The sequence below is a fragment of the Pelodiscus sinensis genome, chromosome 5 (assembly GCF_049634645.1).
Source record: "Pelodiscus sinensis isolate JC-2024 chromosome 5, ASM4963464v1, whole genome shotgun sequence".
Classification (NCBI taxonomy): Eukaryota; Metazoa; Chordata; order Testudines; family Trionychidae; genus Pelodiscus; species Pelodiscus sinensis.
The window spans coordinates 17,634,078-17,652,438 of record NC_134715.1 but is presented as its reverse complement, the minus strand read 5'-3'; positions in this window follow the sequence as shown (position 1 = coordinate 17,652,438).

Sequence of the window (18,361 nt, the reverse complement as noted above, 5' to 3'; positions counted from 1 at the left end):
GATCCGCGTAAGTCGGGGACTGCCTGTACACACAATTAAGCGTATCTCTTCTAAACTTACCCCCAGCTGTGAGCAGTGACTCAAATGTTAGAGCAAGGTAACAGGCAGGCTTCTGCAAAACCAGCTCAAAATAGACCAACTTACTGTTTTTGAGCAACCTGTACAGAGGCTGAGCAAATATAATCTGTCCCCTGGCATTTGCAGAAGAGAGAGCATTTCATTCAGTGGAAAAGGACTTGATATTTGGATTGGTATAGACAAAGATTACATTTAGCTCTTGAAGTCTCATTAGAGCATGCCACTCATCACAGAATTCACAAACATATTTAAGAGATTACATTAGTTGTCTTCCCAAAGAGCTTCCAGGAAATGTCTCACAGGAACATCTATACTTCACAATGGCATCTTCAAGAACTTTTGCAAAGCTTTAACTTCATTGGTCATACGCTCAGATTGCTGCAATTGAGGAACATGATGCAGGAACAGGTAAAACGTCACAAAAAAAAATCAACCTTAGCATCTGCCCAAACTTTAAACTAAATATTGCAAGAACATTTTCTCCATTACCACGCAGAAGAAATACTCAATGTCTTGTGAGAAAACTTGAGTTCACTCAAATTTTCACATGTAATTTTGGAGACACAAAGGCTTCAACAGGCTGCTGGATTAGATAAGCATTTATATATTTGAACTCCTTTGGACTATTTCTCTGAAGCTCTCCTTCAGAAATAGAAGCATCTCCTGTATCCTATTGCCAGCTCCCATTGGCTAGAGTAGCAAGAGACCAAACTAGAATTCAGATAACTTTAAACTATTGCTTTTCAAATCTGCAGTATCTATCTCTGACAGACCCTGACAAGCTTCATTTGCAGTAAATGGGAAATACCTCATTTTGAGCACACTTAACCCAGGTGCAGAAGTTTGACTGAAATTTAAATCTCATTGCAGTATGAAAAAAATGAAGCACAGAACAAAAAGGCAAATGAAAAAAAATAGGATGAAAGATGCAGATTGAGTCCATGGCAAAGGGAAGTTTGAGCTGAAAATAGAAATCGGGAATTTGCGTTCATGTTTTGCTTTGACACATATTTAGAAAAATCTATCAGGGTGGATTTGATTTAAATCACTAGTCAGGAAGACTCCATTTAATCCTGGTTTTCTACATAAAAATGCATTCAAGTGAGAGAATGGTATAGTAGATCTCAAAACAGTGAAGGGTACCCTCAGACCTCAAAACTTCTGGAATATGCTGCTCAGTTTCACTTTTGTTTCTACTGCCTGTCCCTCCCTTCTCAAATTTATCTCAAGAATTCTTCTCCTTGCTCAGACCTATTCTGCCCCCAACAATCTTCTGTTTATTGAACTTTCTGAAACTTTGCACTTTTAGAGAGAGGTAGGGGATTGACTCTGTAAACAAATTTATTCTATTTTATTTTAAAACATTTTTGCTGTTAACAAGTGTGTTATCTCTAGAGACTCAAATCCACAGTTTGAGAACTGCAGAACTAAGCATATCTGATGGTATCTTCTAGACTGAGCACTAAGTGCTATCGGGTAGATAAAAAAAGATTAACCCATAGAATCTATACAGAAACCTCTGAATCCCCATAATATTGGATCCTTCATCCATGAATTATCAGAACTCATTCACAATTTTTTTCTTAAACATTATATGGCTATACTGTGTCATGCTATAGAATAAGAATTTATAATCCCTATTCCATGATGTCTTTGAGCTATGATGTATCTTAATTAAAATGATATTTTGAGAGGTTTTCCTCAAAAAGCATTTTATCAAAAAATTCCAATTTAAATTTAAAAACTTTGATTTTTAATTATTTTTAAATCGTTGATTTTTATCTACCCTGAAATATATAGAATACAAATTTGCACCCACTTGAAATAAATAGGATTAGGATGATCCCTAAAATAGCTGCTGTCTCCCGAGTACTGCTTCAGAGCCAGAGGTGGAGATGTAATACCCTTCCTCAGTTTCCCTTTTGGACTAAAAAACTCCACACTGCTGCCCCACAGTAGTTAAAGCACTCCCTCTTGCAGTCTAATTTCTTTAGTCCTTGCACACAGAGGTCTTCTAGGCCCACCTACTATTTCTCTGTGTGAAGAGGAGGCCTCCTTTGCAGAGGTGGACTCAGTTATGTGTCTCTCTTTGAATCAGAAGTTCATCCCTCCAGGCCTCAACCCCATTTTAGTGTGTCTCTTCCAGTTTTACTCAGGAGACTCCAGCTCTCCTCACTGGGGTCCGGCTCAGTACAGTTCAGTGATTTATTTTGCTGTCCTCTTCCCTTGGTCATGACCCCTTAGCCTTCCTTTCTGGAAGTAGATTTAGTTCAACTCCTCTATTACTCTCCCACCTTAGGCAGGAGTTCTCTCCCTTCTTCCTAGAACTGGGGATGGTTCATTTTCTTTCTACAACAAACAAGAACCTGTCACAGCTTCCTAGAAGTGCTTCCATTTCCCCATGGACTCTTTGTAGAGACAGCTACACACTCCTAGCCCCCATCCAGGCTGTTAATGAGGCACTGCTGGATTGGACTAGCTCCCCCTTGAAGCACTCAGTCCACCCTTTGTTTTAAATCAGGGGTTCTTAGGACAAAGAGGGGCCAGATTTGATATCTATGGGTTCTTCTAAGATTTACAAAACAAAACTGGCTCAAGTCCACTCCTGGGAATCTTTAAAATCAGAATACCTCCTCTGGGCAGCCTTAATTTCCCTTTTTGCATGCCATGTGTGTGTATAACACAATAACAAAAGGGAACACAGCATGAGTGTGGGAAAACACAGCAATGGGTATTCAGATGATGTAAATAATAATTAAAATGTCTACCTCACAGTACCATGGCGGTTGTTCTCCTCAGTTTCTTGCCTGATGCTGTGAAAGTCACTGGACAAATGTCCTACTGCAAGGGCCACTGGATTGGGAAGAAAAGAGTTATACAGGATGTACCCAACACCATCCCTCCCTCCAGCACCCAGAAATATGCATGGACATATATAGGGAAGCACTAGGATACACTGGGTATTTCCCCTTCCTCCTCTACCACATACCTTTGGGAGGAAAAAAACTGAAGAGACTTCAGCCAGAGACTTCAGCCAGCTAGAGACTTTGGCCAGTAGCCAAAACAAAAATCTTTGGGCCTCTGGAGATTCCTGTCAACATTTTAGAATGTTCTGGCTTTCTTTGCCCTTTGCTGATGGGCTGTGAATTCCAACCCTCCCTCTCGCTCTCCAATTCACCTTCACTCTGTAAAAGCTCTATTATCTACTCTTCTCCCCTGCCTTAACTCCCTCCCCTCTTCTCTTCCCATTAAGCTAACCCCCCCTCCTAACAATCCCCTATATAGAAAGAAAGAAATGGTGCAACCAGCATGACATTAGCTGCCATCACATTGCTCATTCTGCTTGCATATTGCACACTTACATTTACATATGACTGTGTCATTGCTTCCTAATGTTTGTCTGTATCCACTTCCCTTATCTTTCGCTTTTTAATTAGATTGTAAGCTTTTTAGGTCCTGATTTGTCTTCACATCCTGCATTTCTGTTGTGCCTCACACACTGGGTCCTGGTCCATGTCTACGGCTCCTAGACACTACCATAATATAAGTTGTAGACAAAAATCGTAGTTACATTTTAAATTGTGTCACCCTTTGAAAATGCATTTTAAATTACAGTGAAAAGTGGTGAATGAATTTTGCTTTGTTTTGGGAGCCCAGAAATAAGGAGACACCTTCATAGAAATCTCAAATACCATTTTTTTCTTTTCTACTGTCAATTATTTTTGTCATAGATGATTAATACACAAATAAAAGTCTGGTTTAAAGAAGCATTCCAAAGTATGGATATTTTTCTGAAGCATATCCAAACTTACACATACCTTAGGCTATAAAATAATAAATATTAATAAATACTTAGAAGTTATATGTATTTCATATCTTCAGATGTCTTCACAAACATTGGGCTTGATGTTGCATTCTTTCTACACCCAACACTTTCATGGACTTCATCAAAGGCCAGCTTGTAGATAACCTTTGCAGTAGTTTACAAGGACTCCTGGAGAAAGTCTGCCCCCCTTTTTTGGTTCTTGAAGTTGCCAATCAAAATTACTTCTTCTACCCTTTTCTGGATGCAAGGAGAGCTTCCCGCTCTGAGTATTTGCCAGTCTGAATGGCACAGCTAAGTATGCTGCTCCCCTTGACAGCAATGCAGGCTGAATAATTGTACAAGTTGGACTTCTCAGGTCCGGCACCCTGGGGACCTGACCAGTCCCAAACGAGGGAATTTACCAGATCAGGGGAAGTTCCTAGCTCCTGGCTCCCCAGCCCACCAACCCTCCCTGATGCTAGCCCCAGACCTCCTCCCCCCGGCTGGACTGCTGTGCTGTTGAGTCCCCGGCCCTGCTACCGGGGCTGCCACAGCTGCCATGTCCCTGGACCCTGCTGCACTACTCATGTCCCTGGACCCTGCTGCACTACCCTGCTTCTTTAATAAACCTGTAAGGCTGTGTCTACACTGGCATGAATTTCCGGAACTGCTTAAAACGGAATACTATTCTGTTTTAAGTTTTTCTGGAAAAGGAGCATCTACATTGGCAGGCTGCTTTTCCGGAAAAGCCCTTTTTCTGGAAAAGCATCTGTGGCCAATGTAGACTCACTTTTCCGGAAAAGAGCCCCGATCGTCATTTTCGCGATCAGGGCTTTTTTCCGGAAAAGACTAATGGGCTGTCTACACTGGCCCTTTTCCGGAACAGTGTTCTGGAATAAGGACTTATGCCCGAGCGGGAGCAGAATAGTTTTTCCGGAATAGCGGCTGATTTTGTACAGTAGAGCGTCGTTGCTTTTCCGGAAATTCAAGGGCCAGTGTAGACAGCTTGCAGCTTATTCCAGAAAAGCAGCTGATTTTCCAGAATAAGTGGCCCAGTGTAGACACAGCCGTAACTGTTTAAGTTTTAACCTGACTCCTTCAGTTGCTGTAACAGAACCAAGCACAATTTAAAAGAACTTCAGCAGGTCATAAAGGGACAGACATAGGGAGAGCTTGGGCGTTTGGATCTGTGTCACTCCCAGGTGACAAGATCCGTTGGGGCACCTTTCAGCCTTTCCTAGGCTGCCCGCTGCGAAGGAACCCTGTGTTCTAGCAGCTAAAATCTAAGCTGTAATAAGCTCTTCCTATATAACGGGGTGTCTGTTGGCCTGCTGGCCACCCTCTGCTACGGGACCCCGGTCCTAGCAGTAAAGACACGGACGTTAAACCTTTTCTCGGAAACACACACACATACACTGCCCTGACCTTCGGCTGACAGTGGGTAAGATAATTAGCATCTTTGTTAAGGCCCATTTGTAAAGTGTCAAATTTAAGCATGAATGACAGTTCTGAGGCTTCTCTTTGTAGTCTAGTGTTAAAGTCTCTTTGAAGCGGGATGCATGTAGTTAGGTCATTGAGACAATGCCCAGTCTGGTTGAAATGGCACGAAACTGTTTTTCTTTGAGAAACTGTCTGATGTCTGTTTTGTGTGCATTGATTCTTTGGTGAAGTGTCTGAGAAGTTTGTCCAATATACATAGCAGATGGACACTGTTGGCACATGACAGCATAAATTATATTTTTGGATGAATAGGAATATGTGTTCTTGATCTTGTAATTGACATGGTTAATTCCAAAGATGGTGTCAGCAGAGTAAATATGTGGACAAAGCTGGCAACGAGGTTTGTTGCAAGGGAAAGTTCCAGGGTTGGTATTAGTGTGGTATGTCCTGTGGTTGTTGGTAAGAATCATCCTGACGTTAGGTGGTTGTCTCTTACCCATTACAAAGACAGCTTCCCCAATTATCACCCCTAATATCATTATCTCATAGACACTAACCTCCCTCCTCCTCCTTCCCCCCCCCCCCTCCGCCGTTCTAAAATCTGATTTGTCAACTTTATGTGTTCACTTTGGTATATATAGTTATGCCAATTTTCTTCCACAATTTGATCTGAGGAAGTGGGCCTGGCCAACGTAAGCTCATCACCTAATAAACCATCCTGTTAGTCTTTAAAGTGCCGCATAGTCTTTTGTTTCAGCAAGATCAGACTAACACTAATATCTCTATTACTATTGGGAAAACTAAGACACTTATTATATGACATGCTCAAAGTTACCCAATAAGTTGATGGGAGAGTCTTCCCTACAGATATATAAAGCAAGAGACAGCCACCAAATTATATTATGAGTGTTTAGGTATAAAAACACTTTTATTTCACCTACTTCTGCTACTTTTTTATTTTGGATAGCTAGTACAATTACCCACTCTTAAATACCTAGCATGTGAAAAAAGGCACATCCTTAAAGTAAATGTGGGAAATTTCAATAGGATAGCAACAATTATCATGAACTACATCTAAAATAAATATGTATCTACAGAAAGGTAGAAAAAGCTCTCTTCTATTTATGCTTTCCTAAGGCAGACATAAGAACTAGACTGGACTGAGAAAACAACAGTTTGAAAAAAGTGTATCAGATGATTGAATCTGTAGAGGATACAGCAAGCCTTTTGCTTGCTGCTTTTTGTTTGTGTGTGCACTGGAAGGACATTAACAATATCTAAGGGAATTAGGTATCCCATAAAGAAGAATTAATACCCTGAGGAAAACAATTACCTGCATTATAGTAACTGGTGATTTTATCAGTTAGTAGCTTGCATTTGGTAGAGGCAATAAGCAAAATGGTAATTTTGGTAACCTGCAATTTATTACTGAGCACATAAAGAAAAAACCCTCACTTCTCAATCAGGTAGAATAGAAACTATCTGACCTCAGAGATTGTCAGGAAAATACTGTGCCCTGAAAAGACCTATCTAACCAGGACGTGCTTATCTGGGTATGTGAATGGCCTATCCTATTAATTATGGTACTGTCTCAAACTAAATAAGAATGGAGACCCACCGTGTGGACTCTGCAGGTCTGAACTTCACAAAGAGGGTAGCACTTCTCATTTTATCACAAGACAGATTCCAAAATCTTATCACTCCTGCTAAATCATGGAAGTTGGCAGTATTGTAGGACCCACAAGGAGAGTGAATAATGGCAGCAAACAGCATGCTCATTTCATATTGTCTGGGGAGTGGGAGAGTTAGCTAGGAGCAAATAAGCTAAATGGAAAGAAAAGTGAATAAAGAGAGGACATTGAAGAGAAAGGGGGATCAGGGGAGAGGCCAGGTGAGAAGGGTGAGTGTGAAGTGAAACAGGGAAGAGACTGTGAGGGAGTGTCGGGGGGCTACCCTCTCGTTCGGGGTGGCCACCCCCATCCAGGGCATAATTCAGACCTCTCGGGCCTAGTCCCAAAGTGCGATGCCCCTTTATTAGGGGAACTATGGCCCAATGGCCTAGTCTTAAACTACCCTGCCCCTGTTGTAGGGGAAATACGGCCTCCCAGCCTGGTCCTCAGTACACAGGCTCCCTGGCCTAGTCCTTTAGCCGAGCCCCCACTCACCGGGATTCAGGGCAGAGGGGGTTGGGAAGCCCGGGCCCTCCCTCTCCACCGGACCCCGACTCAGGGCCCCATGAGTGGCAGGTGGCTCCCACCACTGGCTCGGCGGGGGCTCCTCCCCGCAACACTCCGAGCCCTCAGGGGCTTTCCCAACTCCTTGCCCTGGGTCACTTCCTGCCCCTTCTCCCGGCCCATCGCGGTCCCACTGGTCAGCGCGAGTCGGGTGGCTGTTGCGGCACCTCCCAAGTCGGCGTCGGGGTTTGCGGTGGCTGGTCCGGTGCCTGGGTCATGGATGGTTGGTCGGCGGCTCCGTCGTTGGGGTCGAGCCTGGCAGCGGCGCGTTCAGCCGGCCTGGCGACTCCCTCTCTAGCGGTCAGGTCTGCAACTCGGGCGGTGGGGCGCTAGCTCCAGCTCTGGTTGCCATCTGCCCCTTCTGAGCAGGCCGGCAGCCTTTTGTACCTTGGCTTCCCTAGGAGCATGCCCAGTAGGGCTGTGTTGGTGGAGCCCTCTCCACCCCTGGGGCCAGGTGGTTTCCCTGGGCTTGAGTGTGGGGCGGGGCCGCCCCGTCACAGGGAGGAAGAAGGAGGGGATTGGACAGCTAGTCAGCACAGAAAGGTGCCTGAATGGGTCAAGGTGCCTGGGTTGGCTGCTTCTGTTGCTACCAGCCAGAGCCTCTGGTGTTACTATCTCGGTATTCCCCTAAGGAAGGGGTGGGGAACCTAAGTCCAGGGAGCCGGATGCATCCCCCAGCTTGCCTGGATCCTGTCCCCAAGGCTCAGGGCTCCCCCCTTGCAGAGGGGAGCCCACATTGACACTCCAGCCCCCTGCTGCCTCCCGTGGGGCTGGGGCATACAAAATCTACTAGCTTGGGGGCACCAGTAGGCTCTGGTGTGTGAGGGGACTGTGGGAGTGTCTTTCTCCTTTTCAGTCGGGGGCCACATCAGTGAGGAATTGTGGGTTTGTTTTCTTTCTACTTCTTCCTTTTTTTTCTTTTTGCTTCTCACTTGTGTACCACTCCTATAGATTTTTCTGTGGGTCAGTGGCTCCCAACCCCCAAAATGTTCCCCACCCGTTCCTGAAGACCACATGGCAGGGGGAGAGGCAGCACCAGTGGGTGCCAGTTTCACTAGATATGTGGGAGGGACAGTCTTCCCTGTGCATCTCTGGGTCCAGACATGCTGGGGAGGGGATGGCTGGCCACTATTTTACCGTCTGTCCCCTAGAGCAGCAGTCCCTACTTTATCTGTGTGTGCTTCTACCTTACCTATTTAGGGACTTCTGTGGGTTCATCTCTGTAATGCCTGAGGACCTCTCAGTATAAATGTATCCCTCACCACATCCTTGTGAAACAGGAAACCATTATATACTTTTGGTTCTCAATTGTTAATCATAACGGCACCCAGGAGTTACAACTGTGAAGTAAATTGATAATATCGATCTGGACTCTGAATCAGAGAAGATGAAAAAACTTATCCAAGCCCACAGTGATGAGGGTAGTACTACATTTAGGATGAAGGTCCTTGCTCAGTCAGTTAGATCATTCAGCCTTCTAACTCACTACTCATTCTGCTCTCCTTCATTTTGCTGTCCAATAAGGAGGGACAGATATTGGCACCCTTCATATTGAGCAGTGTAAACGCCTCAGGCCCTAGGGGTCGCCCCACCGTGCTTTTATGTGGGTCCCACCACCTTCACCCACTCGGCGGACACGAGAGTCTGGCCTGCCGTAAGTTCTGGTTCCTGCTGCGACCGCCTCGCCGTTCGCGCAGGGCCGGTTGCAAGTGCAGCGGAGAGGGGAGTCCTGGCCTTCCCTCTCTCATGGACCCCAGCCCAGGGCCCTAAGGACGCGGACTCAGCATGGTCCAGTCTGGCTGGCAGGGCATCCCACCGTAACATGCCAGCCCATGGGCTATTTAGGGAGCCCTGCCCTGGGCTGCTTCCTCTCCCCTTACCATGTCCTCTTCTCCCCCAGACGCTCTCCATGCATCTGCATGGGCCTGCCAGGCGGCCAAGACCCCACTTCATCTCCTTCCCTCTGCGCTGGAGGTCTGCAACCCTTTTTAAGTTTGGGCGCCGGGGTGTTACATCACACCCCGAGCGCTGTGCGTCTCCAGCTTCTCCCTGCCCCCTCCAACCTCTCACTGCCTGGGAGCACGCTGCGCATGCTCCATTGCGGCTTCCTTGCAGCCCGCCCTCGGCCTGCGCTGGGTGGTAAGGGAGGTGGGGATGCTCTGCTCCGCCCCCCGGGAGGGACCAACTCACCGCACCGGCTCCTTTCCCACCGGGCCGAGCCTTGTATGGGGCCGCTGCCAGTGGCTCCTGGGTGCGGGGCATCTGTGCCCCATCACAATCAGTAACACTCCAAAAAGAAAACTTGCAGAAAAGTAAGTTATTGTTCAGCATGAACAAGGATATTATAATCAGGACTTTAGATTATAAACTTCTTGGATCAGGGACTGGCTTTTCCTGATGTGTGTTTGCAGTGTCTCCCACAATCCTTGACTGCAGCTTTCAGGCACTGTAACAATACAAATATTAAATGATACAAAGTATAAACTCAGTGTAAGTCAGCTGAAAATCAGGCTTTCAGTATTCAGTGATGGGTTCTGGTTTTGACAAGAATAAACAAACAAACAAACAAATGAATAAATACATAAAATCTCCCTTTATTTTATGTGGCTTTAGCTGGTTTAAGTCTTTTCTTCACAGTTGAAGAAAACAGTGGTCCAGTCATAGTTATTCATGGACTTCTGAGTGCTGAGAAAGATGTTAAATATTGTGAACATTTTATCAGCCAGAATGCCAATCAAACAGCTTTCACCAGTTCAGCAACATGAATTTTATTAAAACAGAATTGGTGAGCTGCATTATACAGTACATTAGATTTAATGTTGAATAATATGACATTACACATTAAATATATAGTGCAACTTATTGGTGAACTTTAAAGAGCAAAACAATGGCACTGTAAAATAAAAAAAAAACACCTTTTATTACCTTTTTTTCCTAAAGAAAATGACCTATAGTAACATTGAGCCAAGTATGATTCAAACTACAAAACAGACTTAATTGCAGAAGTTCCATATCTCAGTAGTTGGAGTTGAAATCATAGAGCAGAAAAGGGGCATTATCAGTGAATTTTTCAACATTCCCAAATGAAGGTAGACAAATACTGAGTGGTTTCAAAAGTAAGTAAACTGGTGACACACAGCAGTATAGTCAGATACCTTTAATTACATTACATATGGGAATGCATTCCAGTAGGATTTTTTAAATAGCAATCAATTCTGTTGCGGGACCTGAGCACAGAATGTAATATCTATCTCTCTTCCTCCACCAATGCCTACCAGTATTACAGAGCAGTAGTAGACATTCATTATTAAAGTTACAACTGAATTTATATCATTCGTCCACTTTTATCTTTTCTGTAACACACATAAATACTTCTAACCTCAACATTGGTAGTCTTTGTCCAAAAAAGCAGAATTTTTCTATTAATTTTGAAATCAAAGAAGTGCTGCCTATGCATTCCAGAGATTGAACAAAATGTATTTTTGCCGCTGTGCAACAAAATATAAGTAAAAAAGGGAAAGCCTTGCTCACACAAAGTTGACAGGACCAAATATTGTTGGATTTTTAAAAAAGTTAAGTAACATTTTAAATAGGAAGACAACTATGGATTTTCAACACTGAAAAAGCACATAGCACCTTGCAATGCCCTTTCACTCTGAGGGTAAATCTAACACTTTATCCCTTTCCAGAAATAATGTTGGCACCTCTGCACTGGCAGCTGAAGTAATTCCTAGGAAATGACAGTTTTATGATAACTATGTGGCCCACTGCTGGTACATTCCAAAAACATTTCCAATCAATAAATACTACAGGCACCATGTGGCTTTTAACGTAAGCTATATTTACCATATAGATTATCTTAGGAACGAAGCTGAGCGTCTTGAAAATGTGTGTATTTAGCAGCATGTTGTACGGATGTGAGACATGGGTGATAACAAAAGATTCAAAGAGAAGGATATTGGCATTCAAGAGGAGTTGTTATAGAAAGATCCTGAGAATAGGATGGTTGCAGAAGGTCACTAATGAGAAATTATATAGGAAGATACAGCCGAAAGAGATCCTACTGCAGAAGGTTATATAATGGATGTTACAGCTATTCGGGCATATCTGCAGAATGAACGATGAGCGAAAAGTTAAGACCCTGGTATTCAGCATAATGGATGGTCCGAATAGGAGAGGCAGACCCCACAGAGAATGATAATAGATTGGTGCGGAGCTAGTCTACAGAAACTAAGCCACTCCGCAGTGGACAGGGAAAGATGGAAGGAAATAGTGAGGGAGGCATTGGACGCCAATGGGTGTTGAGCCCATGGTTGTTGATGATGATGATGATGAACGTGCAGACTGGCTGCACAGCAGTGGTAGTCTGTAGAGGAATTCTGATTCAATCACTCAGAATTCCTTGAGGAGTTCTCAGGAAAACACTTGGAGAAAGATGCAGAGTGTTTTCCTCTACCACACTGGTTGATGAAGAACAAAGTGAAGCTTTACCATCTCCCTGCCTTATTTAGGGTATCTATTGTTCACAGAGATTATTTTTTTGTTCTCCTTGCTTTTATTATGGGCACTTATACCATTCATGGGGGCTGAATCTGTGGGTGCTCTGGGGCTCAGCACCACATGCCACCAGTAGGTGGCAGGAGTACATACAAGGTGCACAATGAAACCAGAAAGTGCCCACTGGCCAATGCAAAAGTCTATGCTATCAGTAGTCTGAAAGTGGGATGGCTCCTTGTATACCCTCCTCTTTTTGATTACCCCTATAAAACCAGACACGGTCTCTCCCTGTGTGATTTGTTTAAGCGATAAAAGAGCCCAAAGTCATGAGGTGATAATAAAAACTTCACCTCCCATTTCAGTGAACATTAGGCCATGTTTATATAACAAGCAGGGGGTGCATATACATACTTGCACTGGCTTCATAAGAGTTCACATGAGTATAAACAGTAGCATAACAGATGGTGACAGCAGCAGCAGCATGCTGAGTACATGCCCACCGATTTCAGGAAGATTTGTTCTTGGCAAGGCTAAGCCATGCCACTGCTACCTCTGCGTGTGCTACTGTGGCTATTCATATTCAGTGAGAACTCATGTGAGTTTACATACATGAGCTGGGAATCACACCAGTAGCTCACAATGCAAACATAGCTATAGCATGCACACAGCACTGCCAATTGCCTGGGGTTCTTTCAACCCAAAGCTCACAGTAACATGACTCTGTGCATGGTGATATCAGAAAATAAATCAAGGAAGAAAATTGCTGTGCGACTGATAGATGGCTGGCATAAACAGGACAACACAAAAGTACTTTCACTTAAGCTAAACTTTACTTAGCAAGCACTTTACATGCACTTGCACATATCTGCAACAGGTTAGTAACACACTCCCAACCTTCAATAATTACCAAAGTTGGGTGTGGCTCTCTTGGCTTGACAAAGCCCTGGCTGGGTTGATTTAGTTGGGATTTGTCCTGCCTTGGGCAGGAGGCTGGACTTGATGACCTCCTGAGGTATCTTCCAGCTCTATGATTCTATGATTAGTGGCACAGTGTCAGTCTTCAGATGGCCAATCTTCCATCTGCTAGTGCAGACAACATGATGTGTCCAGAGGGCAAACTTTTCTTCCCTATTTATCCATTTGTTTTACAATAATTTTTTTTTCAGAACATGTATGCCTTGAGGCCCTGGCAACCTGAGGAAACAAAAGCTATGTCTAGACTGCAAAAGCTATGTCTAAACTCTGTCACGTCCAGCGAACAGTTTCCGAAAAAGCGGACATGTTCTTTCGGCATTCCTGTATTCCTCTCGGTGAGAGGAATAAGGGATGTGCCGAAAGAGGAGGGTTTTCCAAAATTTGGCCTCATGTATACTGGTCAAATTTCAGAAAAGCCTTTTCTGAAAAAAAAAGTGGAGCCGTACCCTAAGAGAAAATGTAATAATGTAGTTAAGGTTACATTTTAGCATTTATTTCACTAACTTTAATGTACCAGTATAGGTTAGTAATAATATAAAAATGCAAAGATTTGCTAAGGTAACATGATTATAGATGCACTTTTTGCAACAGCTTGAATGTGATTCTTGTGTTGATTTGGTTAGGATTCTCTTGCCAACTTAATTAAATTGAAGTTTTAAAATATGTATGAAATTCATAACAAATTATAGGGTTTTATTTTAATTCCCCCATTTCACAAGATTAGAATAAAACCTCTGATGCCTTTAAAATAGATTTATTCCATCTCTTTTCCTTTATAAAATTAATGTCACAGTAAGACCTATATTGGGTACAAAGTCTTATCCTTTAATGTTATCTCATCATTGTAATGAGCACTAGTGACACAATAGTTAAGGGTTTGCTAGCATTTTCATTATAAACTTTATGTTCAGCAGTTTATACTTTGGATGAAATAAGGACTTCTGAATTGAATCATAACAAACCGAGTCCATGGTCAAGTTTTCAGCCAGACTCCTTAGTTTAGCTGGAAAATGTTTAAGTGCTCCCCCCTTTTTTACTCATGTGAATTTTGCATGTATAAAACTGATTTACTTGCCTGTCTTGTAGCATAAACAAACTAGCTAAAAATCTGACCAATGATGTCAATCTGAAAACATGTTTTTTCAATAATTAAAATTAAATCCCTCCCTTCGTTTGGCTGTTTTAAAGACAGCAAAAATAATGTCTTTAGTTTCTAGCATTATTGTCCACCTTTGAATCCTAAAAATAGATTTACTTTCTGATATCAATTTTTAAGTCCTTAAATTAAACAATCATAGTTTTTCAAAACCAGAACAAAACTTAGGTTTCAAGGTTTTCATACAGGTTTTTGCTCTGCATTCTATATTATGGATCCATAGGGACAGGTTCAGTTGCCATTCCACCCTCAGTCCTCTCACTGATGTCAGTTTTGCACACAGGGCCCCAGTCTAGTTTCCACTGTAGTCAATAAGAGCCTTTTCATAGATTTTACAGGAATTGGAAGGACCCAAAGGATACATTCCTATTCCCTTGGGTGGCTGGTATGCTAGGTAGGGGAAGGCATTGTCTTCCCAGACCCCAGCCTGGCTCTGCCCACACTCCACTCCGCCCTGCACAACACCTACTGTAGGCATTCTGGGGGCAGAATGTTGCTGCTCCTGAGTGCCTGCCCTCCTTGTGCTCCATGGCCAGGGAGGCTGGAGACATGCACCATCCTTCCTCCCTGGTGCTCCATGCACAGAGCTGGGGAGGTGGCACCATGGAGCTGGTGGGGGGGGACTAGCTTTTAAGCTGGGTCCCCCACAACACCAATGTGCAATGTCAATCTGAAAAGCTAACAATATTGGGAACCATTAGGAAAGCAGTAGATAATAAGACAGAAAATATATTGCCTCTATATAAAGTTATGGTATGCCCATATCTTGAATACTGCATGTAGATCATGTTACTCCAGCTTTAAAAAAAGATATATTGGATTTGGAAAAGGTATAGAAAGGACAACAGAAATGATTAAGTCTAGAAAATTATGAATGGTGTGGAAAAATAGAGTAAGGAAATGGTATTAACATATATATTAATATAACACAAGAAGTTCACCCAATGAAATTTACAGGCAGCAGAGTTAAAACAAATAAAAGAAATTATTTCTTTATGGTCAACCTGTGGAACTCTTTGCCAGTGGATGGTGGAAAGGCCTCAACTAAAACAGGGTTATGTTAGCATGTATTGGGGGGCAGACTCCTGCTGCCGGCATTGGCCCTCTGACCTCATTAGTCCCCCTGGACTACCTTGGCTGGGGGAAGAGGAGGGGAAGGAGCAGAGCAAGAGTGGGGCAGGACAGGGGGAGGAATGAGGGCAGAGTATGGATGAAGCAAGGACAAGGAGGAGCAGGGCTTGGGGCAGAGTGCAGGAGGGGCACATGGCCATTGCTGCCCTTGGAGCTTCCCTCACCAGTCACCTCTGCATGCATGGGATAAAATTCTCTATCAACATCCATAAAGCAGCTCATTTTCATAAAACCCATCTTTTTTGTCATTGTAATGGATGGGAAAGGTGCTGTCCTTTTCAAAACATTCCAGCATTCAGAAACTAATGGGTTAACTCCAGGTAGCTAGGAAGTTTTGGGAGGGATCCAGGAGAACCAATGGGAAGAAAGTATTGAGATTTGAATTGAAAGGAAATCTGCCTGCTGCTTTCTTTTGGGAGGAGCTGAGGTGGGAAAAGATTAATTGAACCAGGTAGGAATACCCATACCTAGAAATGGACTGGACCTTGGAAGTATGGATAAGTGAGTAGATAGGGAATGTTTTTAGTTAGACATAATCAGGTTATGTTCTTGCTTTGTTATTTGGTTAAACTCCTCTGAGCGGAGTCCATGTGCCTCCCTCCTTCACACTCCATACAGTGTAACTAAAGCTGAACCCCAGGGAAGCACGGCACAGCTCAGGAAGGCTTTGTGCAGAAAGGTTGCTTTGTGCTCCACTGATTCTTGGCCACCTGGTGCCTAGGTTTTAAGACTTCATTGTCACAGTTGAGTGACACGAAGTGTTCTTAATGCAACTGAGAAGTGGGATAATAAATTTTAATTCTATCACTTTGTAACAGCCGACTCAGGTCTCTCAAAACTGTGAGCCACTGTATTATTGCTCTGCCACCGCAAGAATGCGTATTGCCGCTGCTAAGCTGTGTGTCAGCACTCTGACACACTAGCTTGTCTACTTTGCCAACAGATTCTTCAGGATTCTGCCAGTCCAAACCTTGCCTTGCAGGTAACCATTAGAGAATCCCATTTCCTGATTTCTCCAGTCTTCCTCAGTGGATGCTCGCAGTTTAGTTATCTGCTTTCAAACAGACAGAACAGACATCGATCGGCCTCTTAAGTTTCCTGAAGACCAAACACTTCAGTCCAATATAGCAGCACTGAGATAGTTTTGTAATAAAAGACGTGTATTAACAAAGCACATAGGTTAAAGTGATTTCAAGGACAAGTGAAAAAGCTATGAATGGTTATGAACATAGTACACCTTGCAGGGACTAAAAGTTAACTTCAGTAATTTACAGTCTTTATCAAAGGGTGTGTCTACACAGCAGGGCTTCCCTCACAATAAGCTTAACAAATTGAGCTACATCAATTGCGTAGCTTATTTTGAAATTGAAATTGGGAGCATCAACACAGCACTTATTTCGAAATAGAGCACTCTTCCTCTGACTTCTCTTACTCCCGTACAATGAGGGTTATGGGAGTTGTAGTAAGAAGTCCTCCAGCTTGACAGGATTTCAGCATTATTTTGAAATACTTGCTTGTGTGTAGACATAGTTATCTTGAACTAACGCTATTTATTTCAAAATAATGTTGCTGTGTAGATGTACCCTAAGAAGGTTTTTCACCTCTACTCAGTTCCCAGGATATGTCTACACTACCCTCCTAGTTCGAACTAGGAGGGTAATGTAGGCATACCGCACTTGCAAATGAAGCCTGGGATTTGAATTTCCCGGGCTTCATTTGCATAAGCGGGGAGCCGCCATTTTTAAAACCCCGCTGGTTCGAACCCCGTGCAGCGCGGCTACACGGGGCTCGAACTAGGTAGTTCGTACTAGGATTCCTATTCCGAACTACCGGTACACCGGTGGAACGAGGTGTACCGGTAGTTCGGAATAGGAATCCTAGTACGAACTACCTAGTTCGAGCCCCGTGTAGCTGCGCTGCACGGGGTTCGAACCAGCGGGGTTTTAAAAATGGTGGCTCCCCGCTTATGCAAATGAAGCCCAGGAAATTCAAATCCCGGGCTTCATTTGCAAGTGCGGTATGGTATGCCTACATTACCCCGCTAGTTCGAACTAGCGGGGTAGTGTAGACATACCCCCAGAGACTTCACCTGGCTGAAACTTTGGCTGAAAGACTGTCAGACTGTGAGAAATAGACAGGCAGACCTACTGAGTGAAGCATCAGCAGCGACGCATAGAAGTTGGTTAAGGGACAACTCACAGCAAGGCAGAATAAGGCTGGTCTGTCAGGTTATGTCTAGACTGCATCCCTCTGTCAGCAGAGGGATGCAGATTAGGCAGGTCAACATTGCAAATGAGGCAGGGATTTAAATATCCCATGCCTAATTTGCATAAAAATGGCCACCACATTTTGCTGACTCGGCACTTTGTCTGCAAAAAGCGGCAGTCTAGAGGGGGATCTTTCAAGAAAGAGAGCCTTTTTCGACAGATCCCTTATGCCTCCTGCAAGGAGGTTTACAGGACCTGCAAGTGGTGTGAGACACTCTCAGCAAAGCAATGATGTTGAGATAATTACAGTGGCTACTATTAGGGGAGCAGAGATGTCAATATGTAGGCAACTACATGATTAATTGATAAGCCTGGGTTTATCAGGTAATCTTGTTGACTGCTCGTATTCCCCACCCTTGCTGCCTCTTTATTAGAGGCAGCAAGGGGCGAGCAAACAGGAGCTGGTGTCCATGAGGAGCTGGCTTAAAACCCAGCTCACCACAAGCACCAGATCTGCCCCACACTGTTGCCTCTGATAGAAAGGCAGAAGTGTGGAGTGTGAGGGGGACAGATGGGAGCTGATATGCGCGGGGTCCTGTCTAACATCTCTATAGGGAGCTGACAGCCTCTCTGGGCCCCTGGACAAGATGGGGGCTGCAGCTCCACACTCCCAGAAGGGGCATGGCCTCAGGCAGAAGGGGCAGCAAGGGGAGGAGTGAAGCAGGAGCCAGTGCTGGAGGGAGCCAGCTTAAAAGCCAGTTCCCCTGGCACTGTCTTCGCAGTGACCTACCCCTGCTCTTACCCTGCCAGGCAGCTCTTACTACATTTAAAAGGCAGC